Here is a 15,401-nt window from a genome sequence, read left to right as displayed (position 1 = left end):
AAGGAGATAATCCAACAATTCTCAATTTGCCCAATTCTCACTTAAGCCTACCTGCCTCCTAGCTTTCTCTTGTCTTTGAGACAGTGGAAGTTGAAAGGCTATGAAAATATGCATGCTTATTAACTACAAGGGTGATGTTTACTAGGCATCTTCCAGGAGGGAGACAGTATGGGGTGTGGAGGTACATAGCACACAGGGACCACGTCCTCCCAAGTGCAAGGTAAGAGACTCACGCTACAAGGAAACCAACTGTGCTCTGTCAGCAGGTGGCACTGATACCGACTGCTAAACGTAGTCTGAAAATGGAAACAGGGGTCTTGGCCCAGAGGACAGATGACTCAAGAGGTCAAACTTCAGCTAGGCTCTGAGAGGCAGGCTAAACAATAACAGTACTATTCACTATGGTGGTTGCTGTTCCGCATCCTTATCATGAATGAGAACACGGAAAGACACCTCAGGAAAGGGCCTGGGTATCCACTATGCCTAGAAAAGTTAATCTTGCAGTTTTAAAGACTATCTCTACTCAAATATAAATAGGACTTGATGGCCTGACATTGGCTGGGAGTTGACAGCTCTACAGTATTAATTAAAATGAACAACGAGACTATGACGAGCAGGAGTAAACTGGTCATTAATACTGCTGATCACTCATAAAAGCTAAGTATTATCTCAGAAGAGCATCATTCACAACATCGACAGGAAGAAAAGCTGCTAAGATGGCTCCAATCGGATCCTGACAGACATGATCTGAGAGTCACAGCCTGCAGTCTTCTGACTGCTACCACCTCTGCACACCTCTCCTTCAATGAACCCACAAGCAGCAGCAGCATACGTAGACGCAGCCACACCCAGACAACTACACAAGTACAACTGCCTAGCAGGCCAGCACCTCCTATTCTACAGTAAATCTCCAAGTAAATGTGTATGGTTTTCAAGGGAGAAAACATGCTCTGTATCCTCCCCTTCATCTGTTCTTTATCTCTATGCCACAGTGCTCCCCACCACCTCCCACTGCCCTATCAGTACTGCTGCTCACCACTAGACCATGGACTCCTGAAAGCATGTGCACAGGGCTGCTTGGACTTCCTGTTTCTGACTGAAATGGAATAGCACATAGGAAAACACTTTGAAAACCACAAAGCTTTGCAATCTTGAGGTGGCTTTGAGATCTCTTTCCAAAAATAAGAGCACAGGAAACCTCCACCATCAGACAGTATTCTCTAAAGTGAACAGATTTTCTATAATACTGAAAAAAGACAGGCATGCAACTTTATTGTAACAATTTACAAAGTCAATTCTAAGATAATATTTGAAGCTGGCATTTCCCAGTATTATCTATCCCTTACCTTGTTCCAGAAAGGATTTAAGATGGCTTGTTTTCCAGTTCATTCTTCATACTCTTGACAGATAAACATGAGTAATATAGCTCATTGAGGGCATGAAGTTTCCACTTGGTAAACAACAAAGTAACCACTACAATAATGTTACTTCAGATCATGCACTATTTTTTAAAAGCCACAAACCAAAGTGCCACATTCTTATCCTAAAATATATAATATGTAAAGATGAATATATTCAGAACTATTGCCTTGAATTACACAATCCACTGCACCACCTGAATAGAAAATGTTGACAACGTTCAATTCATACCTCTGATAAGATACTATCTAGAGTAGTCTGGACATTTCCTCATTAGAAAATTCAGGGAAGATGCTCATTTCATCAGACAACAACAATAAAAAAAAGAATTTCTGCAGAATGTATCTTACCAAGCAAATCAAAGCTGACCAAAGACACCTGGAAAAACCTCCATTTGTGAGACAGTATATCTTTATTTTAAAAATTACTATGACAAGCCCTGGGTGGTTGGCTCAGCAGTAGAGCATTGGCTGGGTGTGTACAAGTCCCAGGTTTGATTCCTGGTCACGGCACATAGGAGATCATCTGTTCCCCTCCCCTCAACTTTCTCTCTCTCTCCTCCTGCAGCCATGGCTTGAATGGTTTGAGCAAAGTTGGCCCCGGGCACTGAGAACAGCTCCATGCAGGCACAGCTCATTGTCAGCAGCCCAAATGGGCAGAGCATCACCTTGTAGAGGCCTGCCGGGTAGATCCCGGTCAGGGTACATGCAGGAGTCTGCCTGTGCCTCCCGCCTCTCACTCAATGAAAAAAATAATTACTAAGACAAAGATCCTGTTTCTGAGATTCAGCCACACCCAGTATTTGAACCTCCTGTAAGACACAAAATTTTCAGAGTTCATGTGTACCTTTAAGAGTTATGTACAAATGAGCCTTGACCAGGCAGTGGATAGAGCCTCCGACTGGGATGCAGAGGACCCAGGTTTGAAACCCCAAGGTTGCCAGCTTGAGCGCAGTCTCTTCTGGTTTGAGCAAGGAATCATATTTGGTCCGCTGTAGCCCCCCAGTCGAGGCACATATGAGAAAGCAATCAATGAACAACTAAGGTGCCACAACGAAGAATTGATGCTTCTCGTCTCTCTCCCTTCCTGTCAGTCTGTCCCTCTCTCTGTCTCCCTGTCTGTCAGAAAAAAAAGAATATGTACAAATGGTAGAGAAAAACTGTAATAGAAAAATACAAGAATTTAAAAAGTCTTATGAATAGAAATCACAAATAAATTGTCTATATGTATTTAATAATGCCACATTTTTTTAAAAAGCAAGACGAACATGCCACGTATAACAGTGGTCCCCAACCTTTTTTGGGCCATGGACCGGTTTAATGTCAGAAAATATTTTCACGGACCAGCCTTTAGGGTGGGACAGATAAATGTATCACGTGACCGAGACAAGCATCATGAGTGAGTCTTAGATGGATGTAACAGAGGAAATCTGGTCATTTTTTAAAAATAAAACACTGTTCAGACTTAAATATAAATAAAACGGAAATAATGTAAGTTATTTATTCTTTCTCTGCGGACTGGTACCAAATGGCCCACAGACCAGGACCAGTCCGCGGCCCGGGGGTTGGGGACTACTGACGTATAAGACACTTAGATTTTAATTTGCTAAACTTGGTTTACTTTTAAAAAGTATGAAGAAGAGAGATAAATCTCCCATACAGAAGCATTCTAAATAAATTATATAGCCAATCCACTTAGGAGATAAAGCACAATCCCCATTCTCTCAGTGTCCTCCAAAGAAGTCAGGATGGAAGAAGGAAGAATGTTATGGTAGAGACACCTGACAGACACTATCTCAGCCAGGTGATCAAAGGCAACATCAAGAGTGATAAGTCATGCTGATAGCATGCACCCATGATGTGATAAAAATGTCACTTTATAATCTTCCTGCCAAAATTCCATAAGCCCTAGTCTTATCATGAGAAAAATATCAGCTAGATCCCAACAGAAGAGCAGTATCCTAATCATACCTGATCAGTACTCCTCAAAACTGTCAAGGTCATTAAAAACAAGGAAAGCCTGAGAAAATGTCATGGCCAAGATGAGCCTAAGGCAGTGATGGGCAATCTTTTGAGCTTGGTGTGTCAAAATTCGCCAAAAAACTGAGCATAACTCGGGTGGTGTGTCACTTCGAGAAAAAAACCATAACTTCGTGATATTTATAGTTTAAATAACAAAAATGTATAATTGTAATATATAACTGTATTTAATAAACCAAAAACTAATTATTTAATTTATCTGCTTAGTGACTTCTTTGTTCATCTGTCAGTCGGTTTCTTTTGTTGGTCTTGATATTATTTAACTTGTGTGGGGTGCCGTGAACTAAGATAAGTGAGGGGAGGGAATTCTTTAACTAACCTGCCTATTAGTGACTTTTTTGTTGCTGAATTTCATTGGCTAAATCTTTAATTGAAGGTTGGTATTTTGTACACTTCAAGCCCAAGCAAGCGCTACTAACTTCATCTGTCAATCTGAGTTTTTTTCGTTGGTTTTGATATTATTTAACGCTGAGAATAAGGTCTCACAAAAGTACGTAGAGGGAAAAATTGTGAGTAAAGCCATTGCTATATTTTTCAGGGTGCTAAAAGTGTCTGGTAATCGGTTCCAGGCACTCCAAATTTCCTGTTCGTAGTGGCATTCCTCTTGATTCTCCAAGCGGCACCTTTCCAGATTCTCAAGTTTTGACCTCAAGTTGACAAACACCTGAGCCCAGATGCCGTCTTGAAATTCTGCAAGTTGCCTCTTATGTAAATTAAGATGGCTGCCGCTATTTCTAATGGCGGGAAATGGTGCCCATAGCACAGGCATCGCCTCTGCCAGCCTCCCCTCACTTATCTCAGTAATGATGGTCAATTAGAAATCCACGACACCTCAGAACAGTAGACTGGATGATGGTTGCCGGTAATGGCGATCACAGGGCCCCCAGAGATACGTCCCCTGCGGCATTCCGCTGCTCCCTGCTCTGCCGGCCGGAAGTGAGGTCAAAGATCCCCTAACGGCCTAACCGGAAGTCCCAGAACTAGACCCTATGTGCCAGAATTCTGATGTTTTGGGCTACAGACCTCTAGCACAGAGTGTCTACACTACAGCAAATGTTTTATCTTCGGCTACTGCACCTGGCTGTGCAGGAACCGAGGATGAAATGTCCTTCTCAACATGCAGCCCCATATTTCTCTGGTATGCGGCCACATGCAGCTGCGTGTCATCGAAAATGGCTATGCATGTCAGTGCCGACACGCGTGTCATAGGTTCACCATTATGGGCCTAAGGAAACACGACAATCAAACAAATGAAATACAGTGTGGTATCCTGGATGGGATTCCAAAACAGAGAGGACATTAGAAGAAAATTAAGGAAATCTATATGATTTCAATTAATAATGTATCAATACTGGTTTATTAATTTTGACAAATGTAAGATATAGAGAAGAGATAATTATGAGTGGATGGGGCGGAGGAGCGGTGGAAGCAGTGGGAGATATGAGAACCCTCTGTAATATCTTCCAATTTATCTGTAACTCCAAGTTCTAAAAAATAAAAGTTTATTTTTTTATTTTCTTTTTCCTAAGTTAGAAGCAGGGAGGCAGTCAGACAGACTCCAGCATGCACCCAAACGGGATCCACCCGGCATGCCCACGAGGGAGTGAGCTCTGCCCATCTGGGACATTGCTCCATTGCAACCAAAGCCATTCTAGCACCTGAGGCGGAGGCTATGGAGCCATCCTCAGCACCCGAGCCAACTCTGCTCCAATGGAGTCTTGGCTGCGGGAGGGGAAGAGAGAGACAGAGAAGGAGAGGGAAGGGTGGAGAAGCAGATGGGTGCTTCTCCTGTGTGCCCTGACTGGGAATCGAACCCAGGACTTCATACCCCAGGCCGATGCTTTACCGCTGAGCTAACTGGCCAGGGCATAAAAAGTTTACTTTAAAATGGAAAAAAGCCTGACCAGGCGGTGGTGCAATGGATAGAGCATCGGACTAGGATGCGGAGGACCCAGGTTCGAGACCCCGAGGTCGCCAGCTTGAGTGCGGGCTCATCTGGTTTGAGCAAAAGCCCACCAGCTTAAACCCAAGGTTGCTGGCTCCAGCAAGGGGTTACTCGGTCTGCTGAAGGCCCGCGGTCAAGGCACATATGAGAAAGCAATCAATGAACAACTAAGGTGTCGCAATGCGCAATGAAAAACTAATGATTGATGCTTCTCATCTCTCTCCATTCCTGTCTGTCTGTCCCTGTCTATCCCTCTCTCTGACTCACTCTCAGTTTCTGTAAAATGGAAAAAAAAGCCCTGACCAGGTCCCCAAACTTTTTACACAAGGGGCCAGTTCACTGTCCCTCAGACCATTGGAGGGCCGCCACATTCAGTGCTCCTCTCACTGACCACCAATGAAAGAGGTGCCCCTTCCAGAAGTGCAGCGGGGGGCCAGATAAATGGCCTCAGGGGGCCGCATGCGGCCCACGGGCCATAGTTTGGGGACACCTGGTAGAGCATCGGCCTGGCGTTTGAATATCCCAGGTTCAATTCCGAGTCAGGGCACACAGGAGAAGTAACCATCTGTTTCTCTCCCCTTCCCCCTTCTCTTCCTCTTCCCCTCCCGCAGCCAGTCTCTCAATTGGTTTGAGTGTGGCCCTGGGCGCTGAGGATAGCTCAGTTGGTCAGCTAAAAATATCTTGGTACTTGATCATCAGCCCCTCTGGGGCCTAGATTCTGGTCTAGGCACATGAGTCTGCCTCACTATCTCCCCTCCTCTCACCTAAAAACAAACAAACAAAATGGAAAAAAATAATAAGAAAATCTGATAAACATCAACAAGTGTTAATTCTAACTAATAAAAACATAGATGGTGATTATAGTATTTTTGTTTTGAAAATAGACACCCCCAGAAAGTCACAAATCAAACCTTTCTTTGCTATAGCAATAGTATTGTAAAAAAAAAAAAAAAGTATTTAAGAGGCAAGATCACTTCTAAAACTCACATTTAAAGGAATTACAGCCTGATCAGGTGGTGGCACAGTGGATGGAGCATCGACCTGTGATGCTGAGGACCCTGAGGTTGCTGGCTTGAGCATGGGAACATAGAAATGACCCCATGGTCACTAGTTTGAGCAAGGGGTCACTGGCTCTGCTGAAGCCCCCCAGTGAAGTCACATATAAGAAAGCAATCAATGAACTAAAGTACTGCAACTACGAGTTGATGCTTCTCATCTCTCTCCCTTCCTGTCTCTTGCTAAAAACAAACAAACATCTATCTATCTATCTATCTATCTATCTATCTATCTATCTATCTATCTATGCTGGCTTCCTGCATGTCAGGTAAACATATATTTTCACTAGCCAGAAAAGTAGACTACTTTATGGGTCCTACAAAACTTCATGGCTGAATTACTATTTCAAATTAAGAGCCACAGCCCAATCAGATCACTGGAATGGTTCACATGATATATGGGTGTATTTCTAGAAAGGTATACGCAGAAAATCCTTTCATATAATGAAATACACTCCTGGGAAATTAGACTCACTATCCAAGTTACCTTTTCTATAAATTCTGTAGGTGGGGTAAAACCTGATCCATTACTCAGAAAATTAGGTATTATGTACTTCCCCACCATATTTTGAATCCTGCTATATTACAGACAAAATGGTGCAGTAGAAAAAAATACAGATTTGAAGTCAGATGCAAATGGCTGTAAGAGCCTGCCACTTTCTAACACAGGGGTCGGGAACCTATGGCTCGCGAGCCACATGTGGTTCTTTCGATGGCTGCATCTGGCTCGCAATCAAATCTTTAATAAAAATAATAACGTTAAAAATATAAAACATTCTCATGTATTACAATCTATTCATTTCCTATCGCTCATGTTCATGGTTGTGGGTAGCTGGAGCCAATCACAGCTGTCCTCCGGGACAACACCAAATTTTTTATTGGATAATGTGTAATGTACATGAGTCATTGTATGGCTCTCACAGAACTACATTTTAAAATACATGACGTTCATGGTTCTCTCAGCCAAAAAGGTTCCCGACCCCTGTTCTAACAGGTGCCAACTTGAATAATTTCCTGGGAGGCAAGAAAGTGGTTCAGAAATTTTATTCCACGTGTAAAACAGATATGACACGTCCCTCTCAGGATTACTGAACATGAGATAAGCGAGATCATGTTGCAAAGCACCTAGCACAGTGCCCAGTACAATGGAAACCTGGGAATCACCACTCCTTGCCTGCTCTTCCTTTATTACAACTCAGGAAGATATAAAAGATACAAAATACAGTAATTGTTATTGTACATTACAGGACCATACTGAAATTACATTATAGTCATTATAAAATTCTAAAAGATGCTAAAAGTATTACATGGGAATCAACATAAAAAACTGTAAATGTTTTAAATAGGTGTTAGATGGCTTGACCCAGGGTGGTGCAGTGGATAAAGCATCGACCTGGAACACTGAGGTCACCGGTTCAAAACCCTGGGCTTGCCCAGTCAAGGCACACAGAGGAAGCAACTACTACTAGTTGATGCTTCCTGCTTCTCTCTCTCCCTAAAAATCAATAAATAAAAATCCAAAATAAAATAAATGGGTGACAGATGGATACAAAATTACTACGTAGAGTAAATGTAAATCTTTCCAAGTGCTGCAGAAATTTTTTGAGGAACTTGATCCTTGAAATAATGCTTTGAACCATTTACATAAGGAATATTGGGTTTGGTACTTCTCAACTTTATACACTGAACAATGAAGGCAGGAACAGAGATAACTTTTAAAGTGTGACATATCCAATCACCACCGGGCACCATTATATACCCAAATATAAGCTCACCCCATCAAGACAGAGATCTCCGCAAGCCTGGAGAGCACAGCCACAGTACCAGCTCCCCCGAGAACTGGTTAGAAAAGCGTACACATCACCCCACCCACAATCCCAAACCATAATTCGCATCTTAACAAGATTCCCAGTTGAGTTATTCAAGTTTAGGAAGCACTGCCCTAATCCATGCTCAAGTCTGAGAGGCAGGTAAATGGCTGGGTTTCAGAATGGTTCCTGCCCTGTCTGTTCAGATGGAAAAGCACCTGAGAGGAACACGAAGCAGAGGCTTCAGACAGAGCCTGGGTTGTAAACACCAGGCAGTTATCTCCCCCAACTGTGACCCTACATAAAATATTTGATTTCTGAGCATCAAACTTTTCACCTACTGAGTGAAAAGTCACCTACATGGTGACTTTAAAGCTTAGGTACAATGATGTTTTGAAATGTCCTTGTCATCTGGGCTGTTCCCTGCCATGCAAGGGGAAGCCTGGCTCTTCAGCCCATCTCTGAAGCTTTCCTGCGTGCCATAGTGGGGCTGACCTGAGTTTCAGGCTCTCAGCTTCAGAGCTCCCCCACCCAAAAATTCTATTTGTTGGTTCAGATCAGGAAAATTTCCCAACCAAGAAACACAGGCAACAAATAACAAAATGCAGAGATCCACAGGCAACAGAGAGTAGGCCCACAAAAAGAGTTCGAGAAGAGGCTTGAAAAAAATCTGTGGTCAGCTACTACTAAGGAACTGTGCACTGAGCAGATTTCAGAGGGGGCACAGTGCTAGAGATATAGAAGTTCTGACCAGTCAAAGGTTCAAGACCTTCCTTAACATCCCAGGAATTGAACTAAGACTCCAATAAAGACCATGTCTAAGAAGCAAGGCTCAAGACCTGTCTTAAGAAAGTTTATAAAGAAGCCTTGAAAGGATCAGATTGATCCATGAGTCAAATGTCTGCCAGAATAAAATCCAAAACTCTATAAAGAAGACAAACAAAATTCATATTCAACAACATATCCACAACATTCACCACACAGTCAAAACATACTGAATGCGCAAGAGGCAGAGAAATGTGACCCAGAACCAGAAATTATGTATTTAAACAAACAGCCACAAATGTAAAAAGACTGAGATGACAGAGATGTTAAAATTAGCCTTCAAAAGAAAGGCAGGAAAAAAACAAAACACAGAAGAGACAAAGAAAACAAGTAGCAAGATGGGAGAACGAAATCCAACATTCAAGGTAAATAAAAGACTTAGACTGTATCAGTGAAATTCCTTTGCAAAGCAGTGGTTTTCAACCTTTTTATACTTGGGGACCAGTGAAAATAGGAGAATTATTTTGGGGACCTTGAAGGCAAGAATCAACCTGGGCATTAGCGAATTCAACTAAGATCTGGGTCTGTACTCTTTATACATCAGGGCGGTTCACTCCTTCAAGGACTGGCACAAAATCTCTGGTGGACCAGTCCACAGACCAGCAGTGGAAAACACTGTTGTAAAGGACATGACTGTCTAACCACTATGCAGTACACCTAAAACTAATACAAAGTAATACTAAATATAAATGGTGATTGAAAAAGAAAATTTTAAAAAGACCAAGACTTTCAGAATTTAAAACAAGTTCCAACTATATGCTCTTTACAAGAGATCTACTTTAAAAACACTGACAAAAGGGTAAAAAATATATATATATATGTATATTTGCAAATATTAATCATAAGAAAATAGGAGTGGCTAGGTTAATGAGACAAAGTAGATTTCAAGACAAAGAATATTGATAAAAATAAAGGAACACTTAAAATGAAAAAGACTCAAATCATCAGGAAGATTTTTTTTTTTAATTTTTATTTATTCATTTTAGAGAGGAGAGAGAGAGAGAGAAGAGGGAGGAACAGGACGCATCAACTCCCATATGTGCCTTGACCAGGCAAGCCCAGGGTTTCAAACTGGCAACCTCAGCATTCCAGGTCGACGCTTTATCCACTGCGCCACCAGAGGTCAACCATCAGGAAGATTTAATTCAAAGTGTGTATTATTTACCTCATGAAAGGGCTTCAAAACATGAAATAAATAGTCAAGTTTCATTCCGACTAAAGGAAAAAATGGACAAATCTATAACTGTAGTTGGATATTTTAACACTCCTCTCTGTAACTGATAAAAGAGACAAAAAAGGTAAGAACATAACTGATAAAGGACACAGCCAACCAACTTACTCTGACACTTACAGAACACGATACCTGGCCCAGGCCAGTTGGCTCAGTGGTAGAGTGTAAATTGGGTGTGTGGACACCTCAGGTTCAATTCCTGGTCAAGGCACGTAGGAGAAGCAACCATTTGTTTCTTCTCCCCTCCTCCTCCTTTCCCTCTCTCTTCTCCCTCAGACAGTAGTAGCTCAACTGATTTAAGTGCTTTGGCGGGTGCTGAAGATGGCTTCATGGAGCCTCCGTCTTAGGTGCTTAAAACAGCTTGGTTGTGAGCATGGGCCTCAGATGGGCAGAGCATTGGCCCCAGATGTGAGTCATCGGTGGATCCCCATCAGGGCACATGTGGGAGTCTGTCTCTCTGTCTCCCCTCCTCTCACTTAAAAAATAAAATTAAATTAAATATTTAAAAAAAACCCCACAATGAACTAACTATACCCTACAACTATAGGATATACTTCTCTTCGAGCATATGCAGAAGGTTCATCAAGATGGACCATGGGCCCTGGCTGAGTGGCTCCATGGATAGAGCATCATCCTGGAGCAACATGGTCGTGGGTTCAATCCTCAGTCAGGGCACATACAGGAAGCAACCAATAATTGCATAGCTAAATGGAACAACTAAGTGGAACAACAGTTGATGCTTTTCTCTCTCCTCTCTCATTCCTCTCAAATCAATGGAAAACTTAAAGAAAAGAAAGAAAAAGACCATGTGTTGGCCATAAAACAACTTCCAATAAATTTCAAAGGACAAAAATCATACAGAGTATGTTTTCTGACCATAATAGAATTCAAAACCTGTAACAAAATAATATTTGCAAAATTCCTAAATATTTGAAAATTAAGCAACACATTTCTATATAAAAATGTGAATCAAAGAAATCATAATATACAAAAACATTTTGAATAATAAAACTAAACATATCAAATAATAAAACTAAACAAACATGCAGTATAGAGCAATATTTAGAGTGAAATCTATTGCTCAAACGTTAGTATCAGGAAAGTCTAAAACAGCGGTTCTCAACTTGTGGGTCGCGACCCCGGCGGGGGTCAAACGACCAAAACACAGGGGTCACCTAAAGCCATCGGAAATACATATTTTATTTAAAAATGTATTGTTGCGACCCACAGGTTGAGAACCGCTGGTCTAAAATTAATGGTCTAAGCATCTACCCCAAGACGGTAGAAATAAGCCAAGAAAACCCCAAGTAAATGAACAAAGAAAATAAAGGCAGAATCCATGATACAGAACATGAGAAAATTTACAAATCAAGAGACAGTTTTCTGCCTGACCAGGCGGTGGCATAGTGGATAGAGCGTTGGACTGGGATACCGAGGACCCAGGTTCGAGACCCCGAGGTCGCCAGTTTGAGCACGGGCTCATCTCATTTGAGCAAAGGCCCACCAGCTTGAACCCAAGGTCACTGGCTCCAGCAAGGGGTTGCTCGGTCTGCTGAAGGCCCGTGGTCAAGGCACATATGAGAAAGCAATCAATGAACAACTAAGGTGTTGCAACGCGCAATGAAAAACTAATGATTGATGCTTCTCATTTCTCTCCGTTCCTGTCTGTCTGTCCCTGTCTATCTCTCTCTCTGACTCACTCTGTCTCTGTAATAAATTAATTAATTAATTAATTAATTAAAAAGAGAGACAGTTTTCAGAAAATATCAATAAAGTTGACAAAGCCTACATAGGATGATCAGGGAAAAACAACAGAGATAAACACAAATCATAAATATCAGACTGAACTGAAAGAGGGGGTACTATACGATCCCAGATTCTACAGGCACTAGAAAAAATTTGGGGACCATTGTGTTATGAACATCTTTATGCCAGATAAATTCAAAAACTTAGAAGAAATGAATTAATTCCCTGAAAAACACAAATTACCAAAATTAACATAAGAAATGAAATATTTAAATTGCCTATACCTACTACACAAATTGAACCATAATTAAAATTTTCCATTAGGAAAATTGCAGACCCAGGGGATTTCACTGGTGAATTTTATCACACATTAAAGGCCTAAATAATACCAACCTCAGACAAACCCTTTTAGAAAAGAAGGGAAGAGAAAATAATTCCCAAGTAGTGTTATTAAGCCAGTATATTCTTGATTAAAAAAAAAAGATTGCAAGAAAAGAAAATATAGACCCAAATCTGTCACAAATACAGATGACTACATCATGAACAATATTTTAATAAATCAAATCCAGTAATATATAAAAAGGGTAATGTATTACAATCCAGCAAGGTTAATTTAACCCAGGGATGTAAGGTTGGTTCAACATTCAGAAAAATCTTAGCAACTTGATTTTAATGCTTACCATATAAAACTAAAGAAATGGACAGATAGATGAATGGAATAGACTAGAAGAGGGGTGATCGACTTATTTTCTGTAAAAGACCAGTCAGTAAATATGTTAGTCTTAGCAGGCAACCTATGTTTTCCATCCTTCACTTTTTTATTTGTTTATTTTTAACCAACCCTTTAAAACGATGAAAACCATTCTTAGGCTGTGGGCCATAAAGAACAGTTTACAAGCCAGATCTGGCCCATGGGCTATGTAGCTTGACAATTCTTGGACTAGAGTCCAGAAACAGACCTCTCCTTATCCAGTCAATTCTATTATTATTTTTTAAATAACTTCTTTTTTTAAATTATTTATTTATTTATTTATTCATTTTAGAAAGGAGAGAGAGGGGGAGAGAGAGAGAGGAGAGAGACAGAGAGAGAAGGGGAGGAGGAGCAGGAAGCATCAACTCCCATATGTGCCTTGACCAGGCAAGCCCAGGGTTTTCAACCGGGGACCTCAGCATTTCCAGGTCGACGCTTTACCCACTGTGCCACCACAGGTCAGGCTATCCAGTCAATTCTATTCCCAGTTACTTACCCAAGAGAAATGAAAGTTTATATTTCTACACAAAGACTTGTACAAAAATGTTCACAGAAGCTTTATTCTTATAGCTCCAAACTGAAAACCACCACAATGTCCATGAATAGAAAACTACATATATAAACAAATCATGGTATACACACACAATGAAATACTATTTAGCAATAAAAAGAACGACTGATTCAGAAAACAACATGGATGAATCTCAAAAACATGCTGTAAGCAAAAGTATCTTTGCAAAAAAACTACATACTGTATAATTCCATTTATATGCAGTATGAGAATGGGTATCAGTAATAGTGAAGGAAATCAGTAATGATTATTGGGGTGGGGGTAGGGTGGACAGGAAAAATGAGAAACATAAAGGAAATTTCTGGGGTAATGAAATGCCCTATATCTTGATAGGGGTGTGGGTTATATAGGCTTGAGTTGTGACAAATACATCAAACTGTAACATTTAAGATCTGTGCATTTGTATGTAAATTATTCCTTCAATAATAAAATTAAAACAATGAAATATTTTTAAAATCAATACATGTAGGTCTTTAACTCCAGATCCTAATTGTTGACATTTAGTTGTAAAGTAACAGGTTGACTGGTTTGGTTTACAAGTAATTTTCTTCAAAGTAGTCACCAGGGAGACTTATTAAATCAAAGTAGTCAATGTTGCTATTATGTAAAACCTTCATTCAGTTTATGTTACAAAAAATGTTATAAAAAACTAGAATAAAAAAATGACTTCAGCCTGACCAGGAGGTGGCACAGTGGATAGAGCGTCGGACTGAGACGTGGAGGACTCAGGTTCAAGACCCTGAGGTCGCCAGCTTGAGCGCGGGTTCATCTGGTTTGAGCAAAAAGCTCACCAGCTTGGACCCAAGGTTGCTAGCTTGAGCAAGGGGTTACTCGGTTTGCTGAAGGCCCACAGTCAAGGCACATATGAGAAAGCAATCAATGAACAACTAAGGCAGGAGTCGGGAACCCTTTTTGGCTGAGAGAGCCAGGAATGCCACATATTTTAAAATGTAATTCTGTGAGAGCCATACATGAACCCGTGTACGTTAAGCATTATCCAATAAAAATTTGGTGTTGTCCCGGAGGACAGCTATGATTCGCTCCAGCCACCCACAACCATGAACATGAGCGGCAGGAAATGAATGGATTGTAATACATGAGAATGTTTTATATTTTTAACGTTATTATTATTTTTTTTATTAAAGATTTGTCTGCAAGCCAGATGCAGCCATCAAAAGAGCCACATCGGGCTCGTGAGCCATAGGTTCCCGACCCCTGAACTAAGGTGTCACAATGAAAAACTGATGATTGATGCTTCTCATCTCTCTCCGTTCCTGTCTGTCTGTCCCTATCTATCCCTTTCTCTGACTCTCTCTGTCTCGGAAAAAAAAAAAAAAGGAAATATGACTCTAACTTTAATTTTACAAAAAGATAACTATAGATAAGAGTGGTAGAGAAAACATCAAAAAGTTAATGCTGCCTGACTGTGGTGGCGCAGTGGATGAAGCGTCGACCTGGAACTCTGAGGTCGCTAGTTCGAAACCCTGACTTCCCTGGTCAAGGCACATATGGGAGTTGATGTTTCCCGCTCCTCCCCCCTTCTCTCTCCTCTCTAAAATGAATAAAATCTTAAAAAAACAAACAAACAAACAAAAAAACCCCAAAAGTTAATGCTATGACCTGAATGATAGAATTATGAGCAATATGTTCTTCTCTAGACTTGAAAATTTTGTATAATAAGCATAAACTATATTTTTTTATTAGAAAATATTCATTGAAAACATTAGAAAAACAGTCTCTTGCCCTGCTGGACAGCTCAGTTGGTTATAGCATTGTCCCAAAGCGCAGAGGTTGCCAGTTCAATCCCCAGTCAGGGCACAGATTGATGTTCCTGTCCCTCTCTCTTCCTCTAAAATCAATAAAATTTTTTTTAAAAAGGCACTCTCATCGTCACTTCAAATATTTTGTGGTTATCTCAAATCCTTTATGTAAGAAAAACACTTAGCCAGCTAACTAACCAATCCTCTCTAAAAGTTTTTCAGTTAAACCCAGGCATTGTGCTATGAACTTT

At 40.8% G+C, this 15,401-nt stretch overlaps 1 protein-coding gene across 2 annotated transcripts in view; it reads right to left on the bottom strand.

Moving 5' to 3' along the window:
• CREBBP (CREB binding protein) overlaps window positions 1–15,401 on the bottom strand; it is a 156,696-nt gene that overhangs the window by 104,052 nt on the left and 37,243 nt on the right. The window lies entirely within an intron of this gene.

The sequence above is a fragment of the Saccopteryx leptura genome, chromosome 4 (genome assembly GCF_036850995.1).
Source record: "Saccopteryx leptura isolate mSacLep1 chromosome 4, mSacLep1_pri_phased_curated, whole genome shotgun sequence".
Classification (NCBI taxonomy): Eukaryota; Metazoa; Chordata; class Mammalia; order Chiroptera; family Emballonuridae; genus Saccopteryx; species Saccopteryx leptura.
This window is presented reverse-complemented; position numbering and strand designations above follow the sequence as displayed.